Source organism: Panthera onca, chromosome A1, assembly GCF_046562875.1.
Source record: "Panthera onca isolate mPanOnc1 chromosome A1, mPanOnc1 haplotype 2, whole genome shotgun sequence".
In the NCBI taxonomy this organism is placed as follows: domain Eukaryota; kingdom Metazoa; phylum Chordata; class Mammalia; order Carnivora; family Felidae; genus Panthera; species Panthera onca.
The window spans coordinates 132,198,374-132,219,881 of NC_138339.1; the positions used below are offsets into that span (position 1 = coordinate 132,198,374).

General features: G+C 40.9%; 2 long non-coding RNA genes across 4 annotated transcripts in view; one reads left to right on the top strand and one right to left on the bottom strand.

Moving 5' to 3' along the window:
- The window catches only part of LOC132681583 (uncharacterized), a 75,918-nt gene extending 69,045 nt beyond the window's left edge, over positions 1-6,873 (bottom strand). Inside the window, exon 1 of the long non-coding RNA XR_013557329.2 lies at positions 6,555-6,873. This is a non-coding gene — a long non-coding RNA (uncharacterized LOC132681583). The remainder of the gene's footprint in view (positions 1-6,554) is intronic.
- On the top strand, positions 5,017-20,174 carry LOC132677680 (uncharacterized). 3 transcript variants are annotated; one of them, XR_013557325.2, is made up of 5 exons: positions 5,017-5,171; positions 5,667-5,718; positions 7,769-7,876; positions 9,176-9,309; positions 16,716-20,174. It is a non-coding gene; the product is annotated as an uncharacterized LOC132677680 (long non-coding RNA). The 3 variants fall into 3 exon arrangements; XR_013557324.2 differs by lacking the exon at positions 5,017-5,171 and having other exon boundaries at positions 5,448-5,718; XR_013557328.2 differs by lacking the exons at positions 5,017-5,171; positions 5,667-5,718 and adding an exon at positions 6,883-7,018.
- Positions 20,175-21,508: the final 1,334 nt, after the last annotated feature.

The window sequence follows — 21,508 nt, forward strand, 5'->3', positions numbered from 1 at the left end:
TATAATGAAAAATTTTGAAATGAATATTATACACTGAGAAATACAATCCCTTTCCATGTGACCTGTGTTAGGTTTAATAAAATCACCATTATTTATTAATGTTCCTTTGCAAAGAGAGTTTTATTTGGGGAGAGCCCAAAGGAAAGGGCCAAGTTACAAACTTAAAGAAAGAAGCATATAACTTTTTTATCATTAGAGAATTATTTTCATAAAAAAATAAGCTGATAGAATCAGGAGAAAGAGACAAGCCATTGTGGTTAGAGAGTTCTAGTACATGCTTCTCGAAAGCAGATAGGTACAGGAAACAAACCATCACAAATATCAAAGTTAAATAATGTAATTAATAAGCTCAAACTAGGGGTGCCTGGGTGACTCAATCCAGGTTAAAGCATCCAACTCTTGGTTTTAACTCAGGTCATGATCTCAATTTTCAACTCTTGGTTTTAGCTCAGGTCATGATCTCAATTTTCACGGGTTTGAGCCTCGCGTTGAGCTCTGCACTGATGTGCAGAGCCTCCTTGGGATTCTCTTTCTCTTCTCTCTCTGTCCCTCCCCCACTCTCTCTCTCTCTCTCTCAAAATAAGTAAACATTAAAAAATAAGCTCGGGGCGCCTGGGTGGCGCAGTCGGTTAAGCGTCCGACTTCAGCCAGGTCACGATCTCGCGGTCCGTGAGTTCGAGCCCCGCGTCAGGCTCTGGGCTGATGGCTCGGAGCCTGGAGCCTGTTTCCGATTCTGTGTCTCCCTCTCTCTCTGCCCCTCCCCCGTTCATGCTCTGTCTCTCTCTGTCCCAAAAATAAAATAAAAAATGTTGAAAAAAAAAAATTAAAAAAAAAAAAAAATAAGCTCAAACTAATAGCTATAAACGTTAGATACTGCGCAGAGAATACATACGTTAAGCAATCACTAAATATATGTGAAATAGTTCAATTACCCTAATGTTTGGATAACTGACTCTATAGTATACCCAAAACCTGTCACTTCAACTTAATTTAGCATAGGCCACCTTTGAGTCCACATTTTGGACAGCTAACCAAGAAAACTGTTAAAGTCATTTCTAGCCCTTTAGCTTTGAATACGGAATCTCTGATGAGTGAGCCCTATCATTACATTTATCCTGATATAATTTTATTTTATTTTTTTTTTAATTTTTTTTTAACGTTTTATTTATTTTTGAGACAGAGAGAGACAGAGCATGAATGGGGGAGGGGCAGAGAGAGAGGGAGACACAGAATCAGAAGCAGGCTCCAGGCTCTGAGCCATCAGCCCAGAGCCCGACGCGGGGCTCGAACTCACGGACCGCGAGATCGTGACCTGAGCCGAAGTCGGCCGCTTAACCGACTGAGCCACCCAGGCGCCCCATATCCTGATATAATTTTAAAAAATATAATGTTCATTTTATTTTTGAGAGAGAGAGAGAGCGTGCAAGGGAGGGGCAGAGAGAAGGGTAGACACAGACTCCAAAGCATGCTCCAGGCTCTGAGCTGTCAGCACAGAGTCTGACATGGGGCTTGAACTCACAAACCACGAGATCATGACCTGAGCTGAAGTCAGACACTTAAATGACTGAGCCACCCTGGCATCCCTATGCTGATGTAAATTTATATTGCTTCCATCTCGATCCTATACTTTAAAAATCTATTCCTACATATATTTCCCAGTGTTCTGGAAAAGTCGTTATACTGTGTATATCAGATCTCCTCATGGATCATACTTTGTGTTTCATCCTTTGAGGCCTACTGAGTCCTGAGTTTAGTTATAGGTCTGTAAGCAAATAGAGATAGTGAGAGTAGTTCCTGAGGAATATCAGTTGTACCTTGCCAGATAACTACCTCCAGAGAAGCAGGTACAGGTTCTTCAGCCAAGAGAAGACTAACCTCATTAGGCAGGGGTTCAAAGTCTTCTTCTATAGACAAAGAAGGCTTGGCAGAATTTTGAGGTTCCAAGTACCAAGCTTCACTGGAATATGCCTATATGATCCCTTTTCAATTATTCAGGTGCTACTCCAACTATATCAATGATCTAACTTTAACAATAGAGATCCTCTAGAATTCAGAACTCAATCTGCATTTGTAATTCAGGCATCCCCAGGATAAGGCACTGGGTTTGATTTTGAGAAATATCTTCCTTATGGCTATAACAGTTAAGAGTTTCCTTTAGGACAATTATTGAAGCTTTCAGTCCCTTAGGCAGACCTTAAACTTGGAATTTAAAGCCCTGAGTTCATTATTTTCCCTTCCCTCATTTCTGCAGCCTAACAGCCAACCAACCCCATTATACTCCTTATTTTCACTAGAATGTTCTATGGCAGCAATTACTAGGCCTCCCAGAGCAATTGGCTTCTATAGGCACATGTTTACAGTTATCTGTAGGTGATAATTTAAGTAATCATTGTGAAATTGTGTGCCATGCATGGCCAAGATACTTTTTCCCCTGGAAATGAGGTCATTAAGGCCTATAAGTCTAATCTGACCAGAGGATCCAGTCCAGAAAACTCAAAACCATTTCAGAGAACTAATCCTAAAGATTCTATTCCTCTGGAATCACTCTCGGCACCAAATTCCATACCAATCAGCCTTCTATACCATAATCAATTAGGATTTGCAGCTTATATGTATGAAGTAGATGTAACTACGGCCATAGATACAGATGCAACTATATAGAGATAGAGGTACATAAATACAGATCTACATTGGGTAAAAGATTTGCTATACAGATGTGACCTTTAGACAACCATGGGAGTTTGTGAGTCAGTGTCTGTAAGCCTACTGTCTTTGCATTTAATGCTGGAGCCACTCTGCAGGACAGGCACTCAGGAAGAAAAGATGATGTAATGTAGGGAAGAGAGCAAAGACAAGCTGTGACCCCAAATAAGAGCTGGAACCTAAAAGGATAGACTGAAACACACCTGTGAACTGGAGAGTATGGATGTAGAACAAGAGAGGCTATTGCTACTGTCCATCATCACAGAATCTGACACACACCCGGCTCAAGAATCAGGGGGACTAAAGGAGGATCAGGGGAAGGAGGGGCTCAGGGCAGCCATTTTACTATCTCGTTCTGTCAGTTTCTGACGGAGGAGTAATGAACTCAGCTACAAATGTGGAGATGTCTATTTCTCCTTTAAATTCTATCATTTTTGCTCTGTGTACTTTGAAGATTTATTATTAGGTGCATACTTATTTGATTGTGATTTTTTTTTTTTGAAAATTGACTCCTCTGTCATTACAAAATGTCCCTGTTTGTCCTCAGTGATATTCCTTTCTCTGACCTCTATTTTGTCTGATATTATATGCCTATTCTAGCTATCTGTGTGGTTACTGTTCACATGGCACAGCTTTGTCAATTCTTTTACTTTTAACCTATATGTATTTTTTTTTTAGTTAAAGTGTGTTTTATCAGATATCATCCACGTTAGCTTTAAATCGCTAAACTAAAAACTAAACACCCTCTGTAAGGCTTACTGCAAAATCCCCTTTTGTTGGTTTTCTACAGTCAAATTCTTACTCTTGAAGTGCCACTGTATTGATGTATGTTTTCAGAAGGCCAGCTTAAAATAGAAATATATTTCTTGAGCTGAAGGGCATGTCAACAAATTTGTTATCAATCATCACCATATGAGTAGAAGGAATATTCCAGAGGGATTGCAACCCAGTGTAGGTAAACTCTGAAGCCTAGACAGGATTTAAAATGGAAATGGAGGTGCACCTGGCTGGCTCAGTCAGTTAAGCGTCCGACTTCAACTCAGGTCATGATCTCATGGTTCGTCAGTTCGAGCCCTGCGTCGGGTTCTGTGCTGACAGCTCAGAACCTGGAGCCTGCTTTGGATTCTGTGTCTCCTTCTCTCTCGGTCCCTCCCCCTCTCACTCTCTCTCTCTCTCTCTCTCTCAATCTCTCTCTCTCAAAAATAAACAAACATTAAAAAAATGGAAATGGAATATGTAGGATGGCATAAGTGACCATACATAATATAAAATAGATATACAAGTCGGGGGGGGGGGGTGGTAGACAAGAGAAAAGAAAGGAAGTAGATGTCTAAAAAGCATCAAGGGCAATGAAAAGAATTTCATGGTAGGTTTTAGAAGGAGAGAAGTAACTATTAAAAAAAAAAGGCTTAGTAAATTTCTCAGTTTTTCTTAGGGCCAGAACTATATACTATCCTCAGTTAATCTCATTTCAGCTGGTCTATTTAGGATGTGGAAACCCTCAGAAAGCCCATCAGAAATAGGAGGACAGAGGTTTAGTATGTCCTGAGTTAACTCAGTTCTCCCAAACAGTTCTTTTGTAATGTAACATTTTAACCTGTTAAATTCTGTATCATCTCCAAATTCTCACTATCAAGAGAGATGTCTCACTGCTTAGACCAACTATGGGCTTACACTATATTTGTGGTTCAGTTTTTTCTTCTGTGGAAACCATCCCATTTTTTCTGATGGCACATTACTTTCATAATTCTCTTTTTGCTTGGGGCACAAAATGACTTTTTCCATCATAGTTAGCTGCATACCCCAAGTCTTGCTTATATCACAGTACTTAGGCTACATTTCTTTTCGGGCATAGAGTGGCTGCATAATTCTCAATATCCTATCTGGCTTCAAATTGTTTAACCTAGTTAAAAGCTCTTCCAGCAAATAGAAAATTATCCCCACCTGCAATAGCCGAGGAGCACAAAAGCATAGTGTCACTTTGGATTCCTGATAGGCTAGGGACATGTATCCTTACCAACAGTCATTGCACATGGTAACACGTGAAAATGCTGAGTCATAAAATACAATGGTATGCCACCACATCCTTATACACTTTCACATTTACCATAATTATGATGCAGAGGAGGTGGGGGGCAATGGAAAATGGTAGAATAAAGCTGTCTTTCTTTGGCAGAACACTTCACTGCTTACAAAGAATTCCTGCAGAATGTTCACTCATGTGATCATTCCAGTGTTGTGAAGAAGGCCTGAAATGATTCATTATTTTTTAATGGATGAAGAAGTTCCAGCTGAGTGGGAGACTTTCCCAAGGTCACACCGGTAGTAACTAATTGAGGCTGAATTCTAGCCTCCCGACTTCTGACCTATTGTCTCTGCTGGTTGATTTTTGGCAGGGAAAGATAAAATGGACAGAACTGTCTGATTCTGTGAGGCTGAGAACTCAAGAAACCGACAGAGATCACTCTGTAAGTAAAGCAAAGCCAGAATTTCACTTTTGCTTGAGTTATTAATTTTTTATAGCATAGATCCATTTTCAGTTATTTTCTTAAGCCAAGTAAATGTCAAAAGAAAATCAACATTCACCTGTTCAACACCTACGGCAGCTGCCAACCTCCATGGCATATAGTGCAAATAGTTTGGTCTGACTTGCTTTTATGGACCAATTGCCTCTTTCCATTTACCTCTGCCTGCTAAATTTTTTAAAAAAAATATTTATTTATTTTGATACAGAGAGAGTGTGTGTGTGTGTGCATGCATGCATGTGCAGGTGAGCAGGGCAGGGGCAGAGAGGGAGAGGGAGAATCCCAAGCAGACTGCTTGCTGTCAGCACAGAACCCAATGTGGGGCTCTGTCTCACAAACCAAGAGCTCATGACCTGAGCCAAATTCAAGAGTTGGACACTTAACCCGCTGAGCCACCCAAGCATCCCCTGCCTGCTAAAATTTTACCGGTTCTTTCAGACATATTTCAGAGATCACTTCTTCCATGAAACCTCTGATCATCCTCAACCAGGTATGACCTTTCTTCTTTTGAACTGTTATTTTAGTTTACTTGTGTTTATTTGTTCTTTTGTAATACTTTCTTTGAGCTGTTCAATTAAACAAGGAGGCCATTAGAAAGAAGGGGCTCTCATGCCATGGTGGCCTACGTAAGCAAACCAAAATCTAAGTCTGAAAATGCTTTAAGGCTGCAAAATCAAAACGTTAATGACAACCAAACCAAAAAGCCAACTAGACTTTAAGCTACAGGCAATCGATCATTTCCTTTCTTTGTTTCTGTGCTTTCTCTGCAGGAATATTTCCCCTGGTGCCTGTTCACAGAGTGCCCCTAAGCACTTCTCGTTTGGCAGTGCAAGATTCAAATTGATATTTTCCCAAAAACACTCTTAAAAATTTTAACATGCCCCACTTTATCTTGAAGAGGTCTAGCACCAGAAGAGGAAACCAAAAGAGATCACAGACACCCCCAGGAGTAAAGAGCAAGCAGACACAGGTACCTGTTGAGCCCCTTAAGCTTGCTGCTTTCTCCTTGCCTTGGAAGGTCCTGGGTATGTTCCTCTTAGATCCTAGTTCCACGGCATTTGTGTTAAGAGCTTTCAGACTTCATTTGAGCATTTCCTTTTCTGAACTAAGTCTGAAACCCGCCATATTTGGACTGGGTTCTGAGCTGGAGTGGGTCCAGTATAAAGCCTTGGGTAAATAAACTTTTGTTTTAATGCTGAACAGCTAGGTTAATCTTACCAACGCTAAAGTGGAATTACAGTGGCCACAGTGGAGAAATTTTAACCTGATAAATGTATCCATTTTTGAGATACTCTTGAGAAAAAGGAGTCTTGCCCAAGGACTCACCATAAAGGGTGGAGGAGAAATAATCTTTCTTCCTCTACAGTTTCTGGTGATCAAGATGAGATCCACTGGGACACCCCACTCACTCCAGAGCCTGCAGATAGGATCTGGCAAAAACTGATAGAAATCAGCAAAAAGTAAGAATCCTTACTGAAGTCGGCTCTCCCAGATTTCCCTCTATGGTACATAGTGGAGAAAGGAAGATAAAATCGTTCCTTTCCAAATTCAAATTGTCAGGAAAAACATTTGTAAGAATTAGACCTTTGAACTGTGACTCATGGATTTGCTTCTGGGTACCAATTGGTTATTGATCCTTTCCCAGAAACAGTTAGTGTCTTTTTATTTGTCTAGTGGTGTGTGCTGAGAACCTAGCTTGCCTTTCTGCCTGCCTGGGACATGTAGGTTCTTATATGCACAGGCAGGTGAACCTTCAGGTTGGGGGCTCTAAAATATGGCTGAACAGAAGTGTGAGTTGCCCGCCATTTGCTGCTAGGTAGGGCCCTACTAACTGTTGTTAGATCTCAGAGGAATTGTCTAAGTCTCTGTTTCTTCTGGCTATTTTTTGGAATGGCTCTTGATCTTGAGAGGGCAGTATCTTCTGCACCCTCTGTGGGGACACCATGGGATTTTCCATTGCCTCCAGGAATAATTATTGTTTGTCCAGGCTGAAAATGGACAACATATTCAAAAGAATTTTTTTTTTTAAGTCGCTCGGTGGTCAGAAGTTGGCCACATTGGAGGCTGCTATTTAGAGCCTGATAGGAACTTTTTTTCAGGCCTTCTCCCCTAAGTGAAAATGAAACTATATACCCAGAGGGAAAGAAAAATTCTCTGAAGCTGTTTATGGAAGGATTTACTAAAACATTCTCAAGACACACAGCTCAAAATCTAGGACATAAGAATCTTTGATTTCTATCTTAGTTGAAGGTCTTCTACCTAATATAAAGAAGAAAATTGATGATATGGTTGGATGTGTTCATAAACTTACCACAGTATAGAATGCTATTGCAACAGGCTCAAAAGCTGCTTACTGTTAAATAATTTCACTAGAAATGAATGTTTCTAAGAATTCTAATCAATATATGCAATTCAAACTACTAGGAGAGCTAAGGCCAAAAGAAAATATCTGTACATGAAAAATATGTTTGAAAAAAGTTGAATGTGTATTCAGAAAAGGAAAAGTATGAAGGAAATGTTTTATTTTTGTTGTTGTTAAGGTGTAAAAAAGAGAGTAACTGTGACTTAAAGTAAAATGACTGGTCGTTTCAGAGTGAGAAGGAGGAAAAGCAAGAATGGATAAGAGTGTTGCAGAAAAGGAATCTTGGGTAAGGAATGTTATGTGTGGTCAAGCTGGTTAAGATATTGAAATTTTAAAAGAATGTGTCTTAATATCAAAACTACACTGGTGCAAAATTAGAATTTGTTGTCTTTTTTTTTTTCTGGGTTAGAAGGACAAAATGCACCTGGGTGGCCCAGTTGGTTAAGTGTCTGACTGCTGATTTCAGCTCAGGTCATGATTTCATGGTTCACAGGATACAGCCCCACATTGGGCTCTGTGCTGACAGTACAAAGCCTGCTTGGGTTTCTATCTCCTCTCTCCCTCTGCCTCTCATCCTCCTCTGTCTCTCTCCCTCTCTCTCTCTCTAATAAATAAATAATTTTTTTAAAAGAACAAAATGCTCTTGGACTATTGATCTGCTCTTGATAACAGATTGTGGAAGGTGTGTGTGTGTGTGTGTGTGTGTGTGTGTGTGCATGTGTTTTAACCATTTAAATAACCTCCCTAGAAAACCAAGGTCTTGTGTCTTAAAATTATTTCTTGTGCCTCACGTTATCTTTATCAGGTTTCTCATTACTTAAGAAAATCTACTCTTCTCAATATTAAGAGCTAAGTTTTGTCCAAAACTATGTAACCTTCTGTATTTGCCTTTAAAATCTTCTATTGTCACTTTGGTTAAATAGCTATTATTGCATAACTTTGTGTGATCCTATTTAGTCAGATATTTAAAACTTTTGATGTTTTAACAACTTTCCAAAATCAAATTCTAAATGGAGTCTATTTGACTTCAAAGTAACTTGGAGATTTCCCAGAAGGTCCCTGAAAAAAAAATCTCAAAGAATTTGTCTCCATCTTGTAAAGGAGAAATATTAAACTATTCTGGTTTACTTGGTATGTTAAATGCCATGGGAAGCATTACCAAGCAAGAAGGGATAACAAACCTTATTAGGGCACATGTGTATGGCTATATGTTACTGATATAGGTATTCCAGAAATTGTGTGAAGTTTCTAAAAATTTGTTAGTACTCTCACTGTCCAATTATTATTCTAAATTATTGTATGCCATGGAAATAACTGCATTTCCTTATCAAGTGAACTCTCAGCTTTAAACGTGGCATGCATGGAGAGAGAGAGAGAGAACCAGGGAGGGGCAGAGAGAAAGGGACAGAGAGAATCTCAAGCACCTCTCACGAACGTGAGATCATGACCTGAGCTGAAACCAAGAGTCAGACACTTAACCGACTAAGTCACTCAGATGCTCCTAACCATGGCCATTTTTTAAAAAGTCCTTTTGTCATTTGTAGCTATTTACTCTGAAACTTTTGCAAAAATGCTTCATCTTCAGGAGATTCATGGAAAAGACTTTGAGAACAACTCTGGAATACAGATTTCTGATAACTTGAAGATCATGGAACTGAATGGGAGAAGAATTTCCAGAACTAATGGAAAAACTGGATTCAAGAAAATGAGAATAAAAAGGTTTTGAATGAAATGATGAGGATAATTATGATTACTTTTACAACTTTTTCTGTGAAGCATTCCTTATTGTTTTGATTTTCTAGATTTAAGGGAAGTTTCTTCTCTTTTTTCTTAATTACCTATGACTTAATGTTGTAAATATACCTTTGTCAAAAGAATGGAAACATTTACTTTTTCTCCCTATATAATCCCCCCATAATTCAGAAACTTATTGAGCATTCTTAATTTCATAGCAATATAATTATTTGCACAGGTTCAATAGGAATCAGATCTCCTTATAATAGGACACAACTAGAAACACGGCTTTGACTAGACTATCATTTCTGAGAATAAGCATAAAATCAGATATAACCAGATAGACTGAAGGAACTAATGTTGACTTTATGGAGACAATAAAATGCCCTTGAAAAAGCTGGCCTGATATCCTGCTGACAGGTTACCTTGAAGCTTTACCAGGTGAGTAAGGAAGGTTACTTCCTGGCAGTCCTGGGAACCTCAGGATATTGTGGAGACCTCAAAAAAAGAGGATTTAACATGGCCAACAGACACATGAAAAGATGCTCAACGTCACTCATCAGGGAAATACAAATCAAAACCACACTCAGATATCACCTCACGCCAGTCAGAGTGGCCAAAATGAACAAATCAGGAGACTATAGATGCTGGAGAGGATGTGGAGAAACGGGAACCCTCTTGCACGGTTGGTGGGAATGCAAACTGGTGCAGCCACTCTGGAAAACAGTGTGGAGGTTCCTCAAACAATTAAAAATAGACCTACCCTATGACCCAGCAGTAGCACTGCTAGGAATTTACCCAAGGGATACAGGAGTACTGATGCATAGGGGCACTTGTACCCCAATGTTGATAGTAGCACTTTCAACAATAGCCAAATTATAGGAAGAGCCTAAATGTCCATCAACTGATGAATGGATAAAGAAATTGTGGTTTATATACACAATGGAATACTACGTGGCAATGAGAAAGAATGAAATATGGCCTTTTGTAGCAACGTGGATGGAACTGGAGAGTGTGATGCTAAGTGAAATAAGTCATACAGAGAAAGATAGATACCATATGTTTTCACTCTTATGTGGATCCTGAGAAACTTAACAGAAGACCATGGGGGAGGGGAAGGGGAAAAAAAGTTACAGAGAGGGAAGGAGGCAAACCATAAGAGACTCTTAAAAACTGAGAATGAACTGAGGGTTGATGGGGGATGGGAGGGAGGGGAAAATGGGTGATGGGAATTGAGGAGGGAACCTGTTGGGATGAACAGTGGGTGTTGTGTGGAAACCAATTTGACAATAAATTATATTTAATATAAAAAATAAAAAATAAAACTGAAAAACAAAACAAAACAAAACAACAACAACAACAAAAGAGGATTTAACCTCAAATGTATACAAGTATTCCAGGTGAAGTCAGATGGTGGTCCTTGAGTGGGCCTTTTAACCTAGAGAGGCTTTATAAGACTGAACTAAGATTCTTTATTAATAGATTTTGCAAAGCAAATTTTATAAGAGCCTATATGGTCAATCACTACTCTTTCTGTACTTATGTAAATAACCAGGCCAAGTTGAGATTAGACTTATTTTGCAAACAAATTAGTCCTGCTCTCAATATCTTTGATAAAAATGAGGGCTATTATAGAGTAAAAAGCTATGTTTGAGTAAAAAATGATAACATAACTTTGTGAATATTAGATTTTAGTCTTCTTCATTGTCTTTGAAGTTTTGTTATATACCCCTAAACCAAACTGGATCCTGAACTCTTCTAATTTCCTCAAGTATCAGGCTACAACTTTCTAAATGTTTTCAATTTTCTCCCACACTTCTGATTTGGAATCACTAAGAATAAAGCCCAGTCTTAAAAAAATTTTTTTTAACATTTATTCATTTTTGAGAGACAGAGAGACAGAGCACAAGCTGGGGAGGGGCAGAGAGAGATGGAGACACAGAATCCGAAGCGGGCTCCAGGTTCCGAGCTGTCAGCATGGAGCCTGACATGGGGCTTGAACTCACAAACTGTGAGATCATGACCTGAGCCGAAATCAGATGCTCAACCGACTGAGCCACCCAGGTGCCCCTAAAGTCCAGTCTTGAACCTACGTGGAAGGGATCATGCCAGGTTCTCCACGGTACCCAGACAGCAGCCAAATTCAAGGGTCCTGAACTTTCAGTCCACATCTCTCAGTGAAAAAGGACTCCACCAGCCTCTTGGAACTACATGCCACCTAGAGATCTAAAAGTAAAATCGACCAGAGAGGGAGTGATGTCAGCAAGATGGCAACATAGATTCTTCCTGACATCACTCCCCCTCAAAAGAAGAACAACTAACAACTGTGCAAGAACAAGACACCACTGAGAGAATCCTAGAACACGGAGGTAAGGCTGAAGCCCCTACCCTGCATCACAGACACCAAGGCAAGTCTGCATTAGAAGTGTAAGAGAGGCAGCTACAGGCTGACTGCATTGCCCCTCCACTGCATCAGGACAGCACCACCTGGAGAGGCCTCCTTAGCCTCCACTTCCTCCAGCGGAAAAAGAGAACCTGGGGGGACGTCAAGCTGCCCCACCCCCAGCATTGTGGATCACTTGGCAGGAGCCCTTACTCTGATCTCACACCATTATGGACTCAGGGAGGTCTGTGGCGCCCAGCCACTAGGAATGTGACTGTGATGAAGAAGGTGAGAGGGGCTTGCAACAATCGGCACAAGGACCTTGGCAAACTGAATTCATGTCTGCAGTGCTTGAGTAGAAATCTTAACTAGTGGTTTTTGCTCATCTGCAGAACCAAGTCAGGGGTGCGTTCTGACCGGGGAACTCAGTGGGGGTACACATCTGATTTAGTTCCTCAAATAAATTTTGTCACCTCTACAGCCTGGTTTGCCTATGCCCAGGCAAAGAGCTAAATCAAAGACCCAGCCACTTGGAGAATGTCTTCCAGGCCTATCTGACCAGAAGGGCTGGCAATGACTCCTGGAAGCAGTGTGACTTACCGGCAGTGGAGCAGAGAGGCAAGGGGGCAGAGCTGATGTGCCGAGAGCACAACTACCAGCACAGAGCATTCACGGGCTACACACAGGCAGGGCGGTTCAATGGTAGCCAAGACTGAAGGTAGCTCTCAGCCCGTCCCAGCTGCAGAGCCTATTGGGGAAATGGAGGGTAGCTTGGAGTAGCTCCTCCGCGCCCCCCCCCCCCACTCCCTCCCAGGCAAAGGAGCTGAGACATAGCCCCAACTGCTGTGCAGAGTCTTCGGGCTCCATGTGACCATAAAGGCTGGGGACACAACTTGTATTGGAGAAACAACTCCAGTGGCACTCAGGCTATGAGGCAGGTGTGCAGAGCTGATAGTTGGCAAAACAAAGCCAGTGGTCCTGTTTGGTCAGAGAATTTGGGATGTGGGTTGGTGGGTCAGCACAAGTTAAGGGAGCAAAGAGCTTTAAGAGCTTTAAAGCTGCTTCTCGTGCTGCACCTGCGCAGGGGATCAAATGTGTAGCCCTGCTCCCTCATTGCTAAATACAGCCTTCAGCCTGTCTGACAGAGAACCTGACCAAAGCACACTGGAGCTACATAGCCCATTCGACAGTCCTATGTACAGTGGCACTTGAACAGAGAGCACAGCCCATGGCCTCACTCATCAACATATGCAAATTAATGTGATACATCACATTCATTGAAAGAAAGAAAGAAATCATACAATCATCTCAATAGACACAGAAAAAGCATTCGACAGATTTCAACATCCATTCATGATAAAAGCTCAACAAATTAGGCAGAAAAGAAACACATCTCAACATAATAAAGGCCATATATGACAAGCCCATAGCTAAAATTGTACTCAATGATGAAGGGTTGAAATATTTTCCTCTAAGACCAGGAACAAGACAAGGGCACCCACTCTCACCACTTCCATTCAACAGAATGGAAAGGCAGAAGTAAAATTGTTGATATGTGCAGATGACATGATTTCATAGATGGAAAGTCCTAAAGATTTAACTAAAAAACTGTTAGATCTAATCAATGGATTCAGTAAAGCTGCAGGAAAGGTATCTCGCGATACACAGACTGGAAGTCTGAGATACCTAAGTGGAAAGGTATCTCGCGATCACAGACTGGAAGAATGAATATTGTTAAGATAAAGCCATCTATAGATTCATTGCAATCCCTATCAAAATTCCAATGATATTTTAACGGAAATAGAAAACACAATCGTGGAACCACGAAAGACCTCAAATAGGCAAATAAATCCTGAGAAAGGAGAACAAAGCATCCCACTTCTTGATTTCAAGCTATCCTATATAGCTATAGCTATCAAAACAGTATGGTACTGGCACAAAAACAGGCAAATGGAATTGAGAGCCCAGAAATAAACCCATGAATATATGGTCAACTAATATCTGACTGGGAGCCAAGAATACTCAATGAAGAAAAGAGAGCCTTTTCAATAAATGATGCTGAAGCAATTAGATATTAACATACAAAAAAATAAAACTGAACTGATATCTTACACTCACAGAATTAACTCAAAATGGATTAAAGACTTAAATGCGAGACAAAACCATAGAACTGAAAGAAAACAGGAATAAAGCTCATCGACATGGGTCTCGGTAATGATTTTTTTTGGCTGTGACACTTAAAAAATACAGAATTACAATAAAAAATAAACACATGGAAGTACATCAAACTAAAAAGCTTCTGCAGGACAAAAGAAACCATCAACAAAGTGAAAAGACCACCTGCAGAATGGGAAAAAATATATGCAAAGCATATATCTGATAAAAGATTAATATCAGACATATATAAAGAGCTCATTCAACTCAACAGCAAAAAAACCAATAACCCAATTAAAAACGGATACGGGCAACTGGGTGGCTCCTTAGGTTGAGCATCTGACTCTTGATTTTGGGTCAGGTCATGATCCCAAGGTTGTGGGGTTGAGCTGCTACCCATCGGGCTCTGCGCTGAATGTGGAGCTTGCTTGAGATTCTCCCTCTGTCCCCTTGCCTCTCTCCCCTACTAGCGTGCTCTCTCTCTCTAAAAATTAAAATTAATTAATTAAAATGTATAAAAGACCTGAATAGCTATATCTCCACAGGAGATATATGAAAGGCCAACAGGTTCATGAGAAGATGCTCCAGATCACTACTCATTAGGGCAATGCAAATTAAAACTAGAATGAGATGTTATGCCATCTTCATTTCCAGTATGAAAACTTTTATTCCCTTTTCTTCTTTGCTACTTGCTTTTTCTCTCTGCTAACTGTCATCATACAAAAACTAAGAGACAATGAATGCTGGCGTGGATGTGGAGAAAAGGGAACCCTTACGCACTATTGGTGGGATTGTGAAATAAGCCCAACAGTGAAAGACAAATATGGTTTGATCTTGCTTCCATGTGGAACCTTAAAAAAAAACTTACCAAAAAAAAAAAAAAAATTCAGACCTGTAGTTACAAGAGGTGGAGGGTCTGGGAGAAGGGAGGGTGGTCACAAGGTACAAACTTCCAGTTATGTAAGGTAAATGAGGGCTAGTGATGTGAGGTGCCATGATGACTGTGGCTGGCACTGCCACGGGATATACAGGAACCCTGGTGAGAAAGTAAATCCTATGACTTCTTATCACCAGGAGAATGTTTGCTTCTTTTTTTCTATTATTGCTGTACAAGAAAATGGATGTCAGCTGAACTTATTGTGGTCATCATTTTGCCATATATGGAAATCAAACCACCATGCTGTATACCTTAAATCCGTGTAGTGATGCACGTCAGTTATTTCTCAAAACAACCGGCAAAAAAAAAAAAAAAAAAATTGACTAGGTAAGCTCCTCCCCAGAAGCAGACACGATCTTGAGGCAGACAGTTCACAGATCAAGATCTTCATCTCCAGTATGAAACCTTTATTCCTTTTGCCTTTTCGCTATTTGCTTTCTGTCCATGTTAAGGCATGTGACAACAGTGCCCCTTAACTCTAGCGACTACTGCTGAATCCACTGCTAAGGCCACAGCTGTGCCACAAAAGTCCCTAGGCTTTCTTGCTAAGGTGGTTTTTAGGTAATAGAATTACTAATTCCTGCTTGGTAATTGCTTTCAATTACTTATTGGCTGAACAAGGGGAGTCTATGCCATAGCGAATACCTCCTGCTGTACTTGGATCAACACTTCTGGGATTGTAGCAAATACAAGATATTAACAAAAGAAGCCCCTTGCGTAAAACAGGCTGATGCACCTTCAGGTACATTCTTTGATTTTCTTGACACAACAAACACCTATACTAGATACAACGGGATGCAATTTTAGAGCATAATTTTGGGTAAGAGAGTGAGAACAACCAAACTGTTTTAAAATACTGAATGAAATGGAAAGAGTTTCCAAATATTAAATGGGTACACTAGTAAAAAGATTAATGAATCTATAGGCTGGACATCGTACTATTGTTTTTGGTGATAAAGAATTCATGGAAATCCTCTGGAATATTTGTTTTAGGAATTCATCTGCAGGTGGTAGAACCAGCCTATCTCAGGACATAAACACAACACAGAACTCTAAAATAATCCCAACTTTCACTTACTTTTTCTTTTCCTTTTTTTTAAGTTCATTTATATTTATTTTGAGAGACAGAGAGTGAGGGTAAGGGGCAGAGAGAGAGAGAGAGAGAGAGAGAGAGAGAGACAGAATCCCAAGTAGTCTCTACGCTGTCAGTGCAGAGCCTGACATGGGGCTCAAACTCACAAAGTGTGAGATCATGACCTGAGCTGAAATCAAGAGTCAGACACTTAACTAAGTCACCCAGGTACTCCTTCACCTACGTTTTAAAAGGCAGCTCATTTAAGCCTACTTATAGAAACTATTTGATGTAGAACTTTCTGAGAATAAGCTTTCATATACCATTCAAGGATGGATGGATGGATAGATAGATAGACAGATAGATAGAGAGATGATAGAGTCCAATAAAACTGACATTTTGGTGCATAGTTTTTAAGGTTTTAATGCATGCATAGATCTGTGTATTTACCAGCAGAATTAGGATATAGAGCAATTCCATCACCGCCAAAACTCCTTCAGGCTGCCCTTTTGTAAGCATGCACTCAAATCTCCCCAAACCTTGGCCACAGTTGATCTTTTCTCTATGGCTATAGTTTTGACTCTTGTCAAATACATTTTACTCAGCGTTTCCCACAATGGTTCCTAACACTCTGGGGAGATTCCAGAAATGCCTTACAATCTAGATGAAAGTGGTAACATTGATCATTTCCTTGTGGATAGGTTCTCAAAGGAAATGCAATGAAATAGATAAAAGGGGTTAAGATGATGCCATGATTCACTCTCCATGGGTACCCATATATGTGGCAAGACAAAATGGGAAGGACTAATGAAATACTGATAATTGATCTCTTTCTCTTTCCCTAGCATATCTCCTGCCATCGTCCCAAATGATTTCTACCTCAGACTGCATTGACAAACGTGAAGGAGACTTCCACGGAGGGCAAGGACCAGAATCTAAATCGCATCATTCAAAGAAGCTGCTCTTATCACAAAACAGGACAGACTCAAAAGGGGTATACCAGATCACACCAATTGCCTTCCTGCCTTGGAATGATTAAAAAAAAAAAAAAAATCAAGCTCTAGGAGGACACAGCTGACTAAGGAATATTGCTTTAGATGGACAGAGGAATGGAGACTCTCACTTATGCCCAAGGGTGGGTGAAGAAGGGAAAGGAAGGTAATTTAAGTGGGTACCTTGAAAAATAGGGGATTTCTGAGAGATGAAACAAATTTGCCATTCCTTGGATGTAGCTTAAGAACAGAAACCTCAGAGATGTACCCCCTTCAAGGAGTTCTGGGGAAAGAGTAAAAATAAAAAAACGGCACATGTGGACGACAGAAGAGTCATGTTTTACCCACTGTTCCCTGTGGCATGGGAGTAGCATCGAAGGGGTCCATACTGTTCCCATGGCTCCAGGGGAAGCTGTGAAAATGAACTTGGAAAGTGAGATGATGACCATCCCGAGAGGCCACTTGACCAAAAGAAAGTCACAGACTGAAGGAGATGCACATTACAGTGAGGCATGGGGACCTTTGGAAGACAGCCAATGGCTGGCAATCCCAGAACACTGTATGGGTGACTATTGTGTCACCATAGGAGCCAGTACCACATAGCACTGATGCCACCAACAAAGGAATGCCACTCCCCCTGCCATGGGTGTGCGGAAGATTATCTGGATGGACTTATCCTTCCCAGACTTGTATCCCCTCCAGAAAAGGGTGCAGGAAATTCAGAGTTAAAATACGAACCTGAATGAGACTGACTTAGTACTCCTGATCAATGGCTGATTGAATTTGCCCCAACACTATTTTCTGGAGGCAGATCAGTAGCTCCTTTTCTCCTCACTCAAGTCGGTGGCTGTAGAATTGAAACCTGAGACATAAATTTGGGATCAGATGGATTCACTTTGTATCCCAGAAACCAGTGTTAAAGACAATATGTGGCAAGAATGCTAACCTCTAACTCACACAAAAATCTTGCTGACACACAAGAAATCACTATTGTATTACCCATCATGGCCCAGGCTTTCTCAGTATTTCTTCCTGCACAAAACATATTTCTAAGATTCCATTTAAAATGCAGTACCAATTTCAGTACAACCATTTTTTTTCCATGTTTATTTCTTTTTGAGACAGAGAGACAGCAAGCAGGGGAGGGGCAGAGAGAGAGGGAGACACAGAATCCAAAGCAGGCTCCAGGCTCTGAGCTGTCAGCACAGAGCCCGACGTGGGGCTCGAACTCACGGACCGCAAGATCACGACCCGCCTGAGCTGTAGTCAGACTGAGCCACCCACGCACCCCTCAGCACAACATTTTAAACTAAGTCATTATTAAATAAAGATCAGGTTTTCAATATGTTAAGGGTTATACTGCTCATGAGTTTAGTGTTACCAAGGACAGTATAAAGGCAGGGAGATACAGCCTGGACAAAGAGAGCACTTAGATCTCCATATCTGCCTTTTCATTCCAGAGGGAAATGCTACCAAGTAGACTGCGCATCCATGAGAGCCTGGAGTGAGTATTTTGACATTCGCAAAACAACCCCGGATCTTTATGGGCCCCCTCATCCCTGAACCCCAGCTTTGAAAGAGTTTGCTAAGGAGCCCACACTCTTCAAGATCTTTTCTCAACCTGAAGAGAGAAAGAAATCAGTCGGGGAGCTTGTTAAACAAGAAGATTCGGATTGAGCTGTCCTGGAATTCTGCATTTCTTAACAACCATGAGCCACAATTTGAGCAGAGACTGCATGGAGGACTTGGTTAATGAGTTCTGGGTGCGCAGCTTGAGCTGCTCCATCTGAAGACTTCTCAGTATGGGACCTCAATTACTGTCACCTTCCTGCACCTCAGCATGCTCGACAGTCTCGGCAGGGCCCTGCTCCCCATGCTAGGGCTTCATCAGCACAATTAATCACTCCAGTTCTCTGCAAGTTCTCCGCTCATTTGTCAGGATTTCCCTGTTTTGACACCAAAGAACGACATCTCTCAAATCGTTTAGGAAGTAGTTTCCCATCCTGGTGCACACCTGCCATCTGGTGGTGAGAATTTAACGCTAAGTTACAGGGAAGTAAGAGCCATCCTTTAATTCTGCCTCCCCTGCCCCCTTTCTACTCCCTCTCCACCCCTCTCTTGCTATGGTTAACAATTCAAAGAGTGTTTGGTGAGTGTAAAATTTAAAACGTGATGTTGCCACATTGTGCCTCGGTGCCTCACGTGGCGGGATTGGAGAGTGGGCATTTGAGAGATTCATTCCAGGAATGCCTCTGAGGCTGAGGTGAAACTAAAAGCTTGCAGGAGGTTATAATCACCTCCAAGTGGGTTTGATGCCAATGCCTATGGAACCAGGCTCCTCCTGTCCAGACCCTAGAGGAGCTGGGGCTTCCTGGGGCTGACATGATCCAAGGCAACGCTGGAGAAATCAGGTCTTGTGCTCTGGAACACTGTGATAGAGGAAAGACATTCTACCAACATTACTTACTAAGAAAGGATAATTAGCCCATGAATATTCTTAATCAAGAGGTCTAGGGTTGGCTTCTATTTCATTTATTTTTTATTGATTGATTGATTAACTTTATTTGAGAGAGAAGGAGAAAGCATGAGTGTGAAGGGCAGAGAGAGAGAGAAAGAGAGAATTCCAAGCAGACTCTTGGCTGTCAGCACTTCTTATCTTACAGAGAAGCCACATGAACTTAAATGGGCAAACTGGCATGACCTTAGGACATTCGCCTTTACTGGCACAGCGGGCGCAACTGTGTTTGCCCTTACTTACATCATGCATTTTCTGTATTCACTCTTGGAGACTGGAGGTGAAAAAGAATACGCTGAGCTTGGAGGGGAGAAGAGAGAAACTGCTCCTGTTTCTGTCAACATCTGGAATCTACCAAACTCTCATGCCGGTAATGAGAAGATGAAAATGAGGGTGGAAAGAACACCAGAATACGTTTAGATCATGGAGGCTCTCACTCAGGTTTTTATTCTGACAGGTCTTCCGACGGCTCTGCACCTCAATCTCGTCTCTTATAAAACGCAGGTTTGACACTTCTCCCACAAGATTGTAGTTGAGGTGATATGAGACTGTGGAAGTGGAAGGGTTTTGAGACTATCAAACACAGAAAGAATGACCATGTCTGTTGTGTTGATACTGGCCCGAGACAGCTCAAATGCAGGTCAAACGGACAGGTTGAGGTGTGTGTGTGGTAGGTATGGGCTTACAGGGAAGCTGTCCATGGGTATCCACTGAGAATCTTTCTGAATAGCTCAAAAATGGCTCTAAAGTTGTACATTTATGTGTTGATAATAAACAAAAGAAGAAGAAGAAGAAGAAGAAGAAGAAGAAGAAGAAGAAGGGGAGGAGGAGGAGGAGGAAGAGGTGGCCACAAACCACAAAGCAGACTCTTAATGATAGAGAACAAACTGAGGATTGATGGAGGGAGGTGGGTGGGGGATGGGCTAGATGGGGGATGGGCATTAAGAAGGGCATTTGTGATGAGCATTGGTGGTTGTATATAAGTGATGAATCACTGGTTTCTACTTCTGAAACCAATATTACCTTATAGGTTAACTAACTTAGAATTCAAATGAAAACTTGAGAAAAAAAATAAAAAGAACACCATTAAAAAACTAAGTTTAGAATTCATGAAAAAGGCTTATGATCATTGTATTAAAAAAATAAAACAGTGGCAGGAAATACAGTGACATTATTCTCTTAACGATGAAGTGTTGATTCTAAATGGTTTAGCCTTTTAAAACATAGATGTTTAGAAAGTTTCATGAACTACTACTATTTCACTTATACTGACTGATAAAATTTGGAATCTAGCACAACAATCATTTTATTATTCAGGTAATTATCTAAACAACGTTTCACCAACCTGGACCACTTGGACATGAATTCAAATGTGAGGGAATTTATTTCATAACCTGGAAGAAAAAAAAACCTAACAAATTTAATTAGCCTAACACGAATGCTTACTTTCTTCTTTTTGTCAGGAACTTGAAAACAGTAAGCATAGTATGAATAAAACTGTGTGAGCCTCGAACCTCATTTCTTCTGGCCAGAGAAACCTCTTCAGGGAACTTTTTATACCAAAAACATGGGTTTCCTTATTTAAAATATACTTTTAATTTCAAATTTTCCTTTTGAAAGAGAGCCTTTTGTCTTTGTTTTTTATATACACATGGAAGCACATAAAACCAACACACGCAGAATTTTCTACCTCGTCTATCTGTTCAGTAGGCCTAAGGTGTGGAGAAATAGTAAGAGCCCTGTGAGATGCCATCTATTTGAGGCAGAGGGGAAGATGAGGCAAAGGACGGATTATGAGATGGAGCCTTGAATGAGGACAGCACACGAGGAAGCCCAGCACACTTCCTAAGAAGAGAGAGCCCAGTTTGCTCAGGAGTTTTTCCATCAGTCTGCACAAAGACGGAAATGTGATCAGGTACATGAGTCATAGTTCATAAAATAACGGCAGAACAACCGCTCTGGCAAGGAGCTGTGTTCCGTTTCAGAAATTGCTCACTTCAGTTGAATATTCTCACCTCAAGTTGGGCAAGAGCCTGGACTAAGTGAGTTTTTGGAAGGAACCAGAAAAGTTATCTTTCCTGTACGAAGCACGGTCCGTTAGACTCTGTGAGTAAGTAGAAATCCAGAGAGC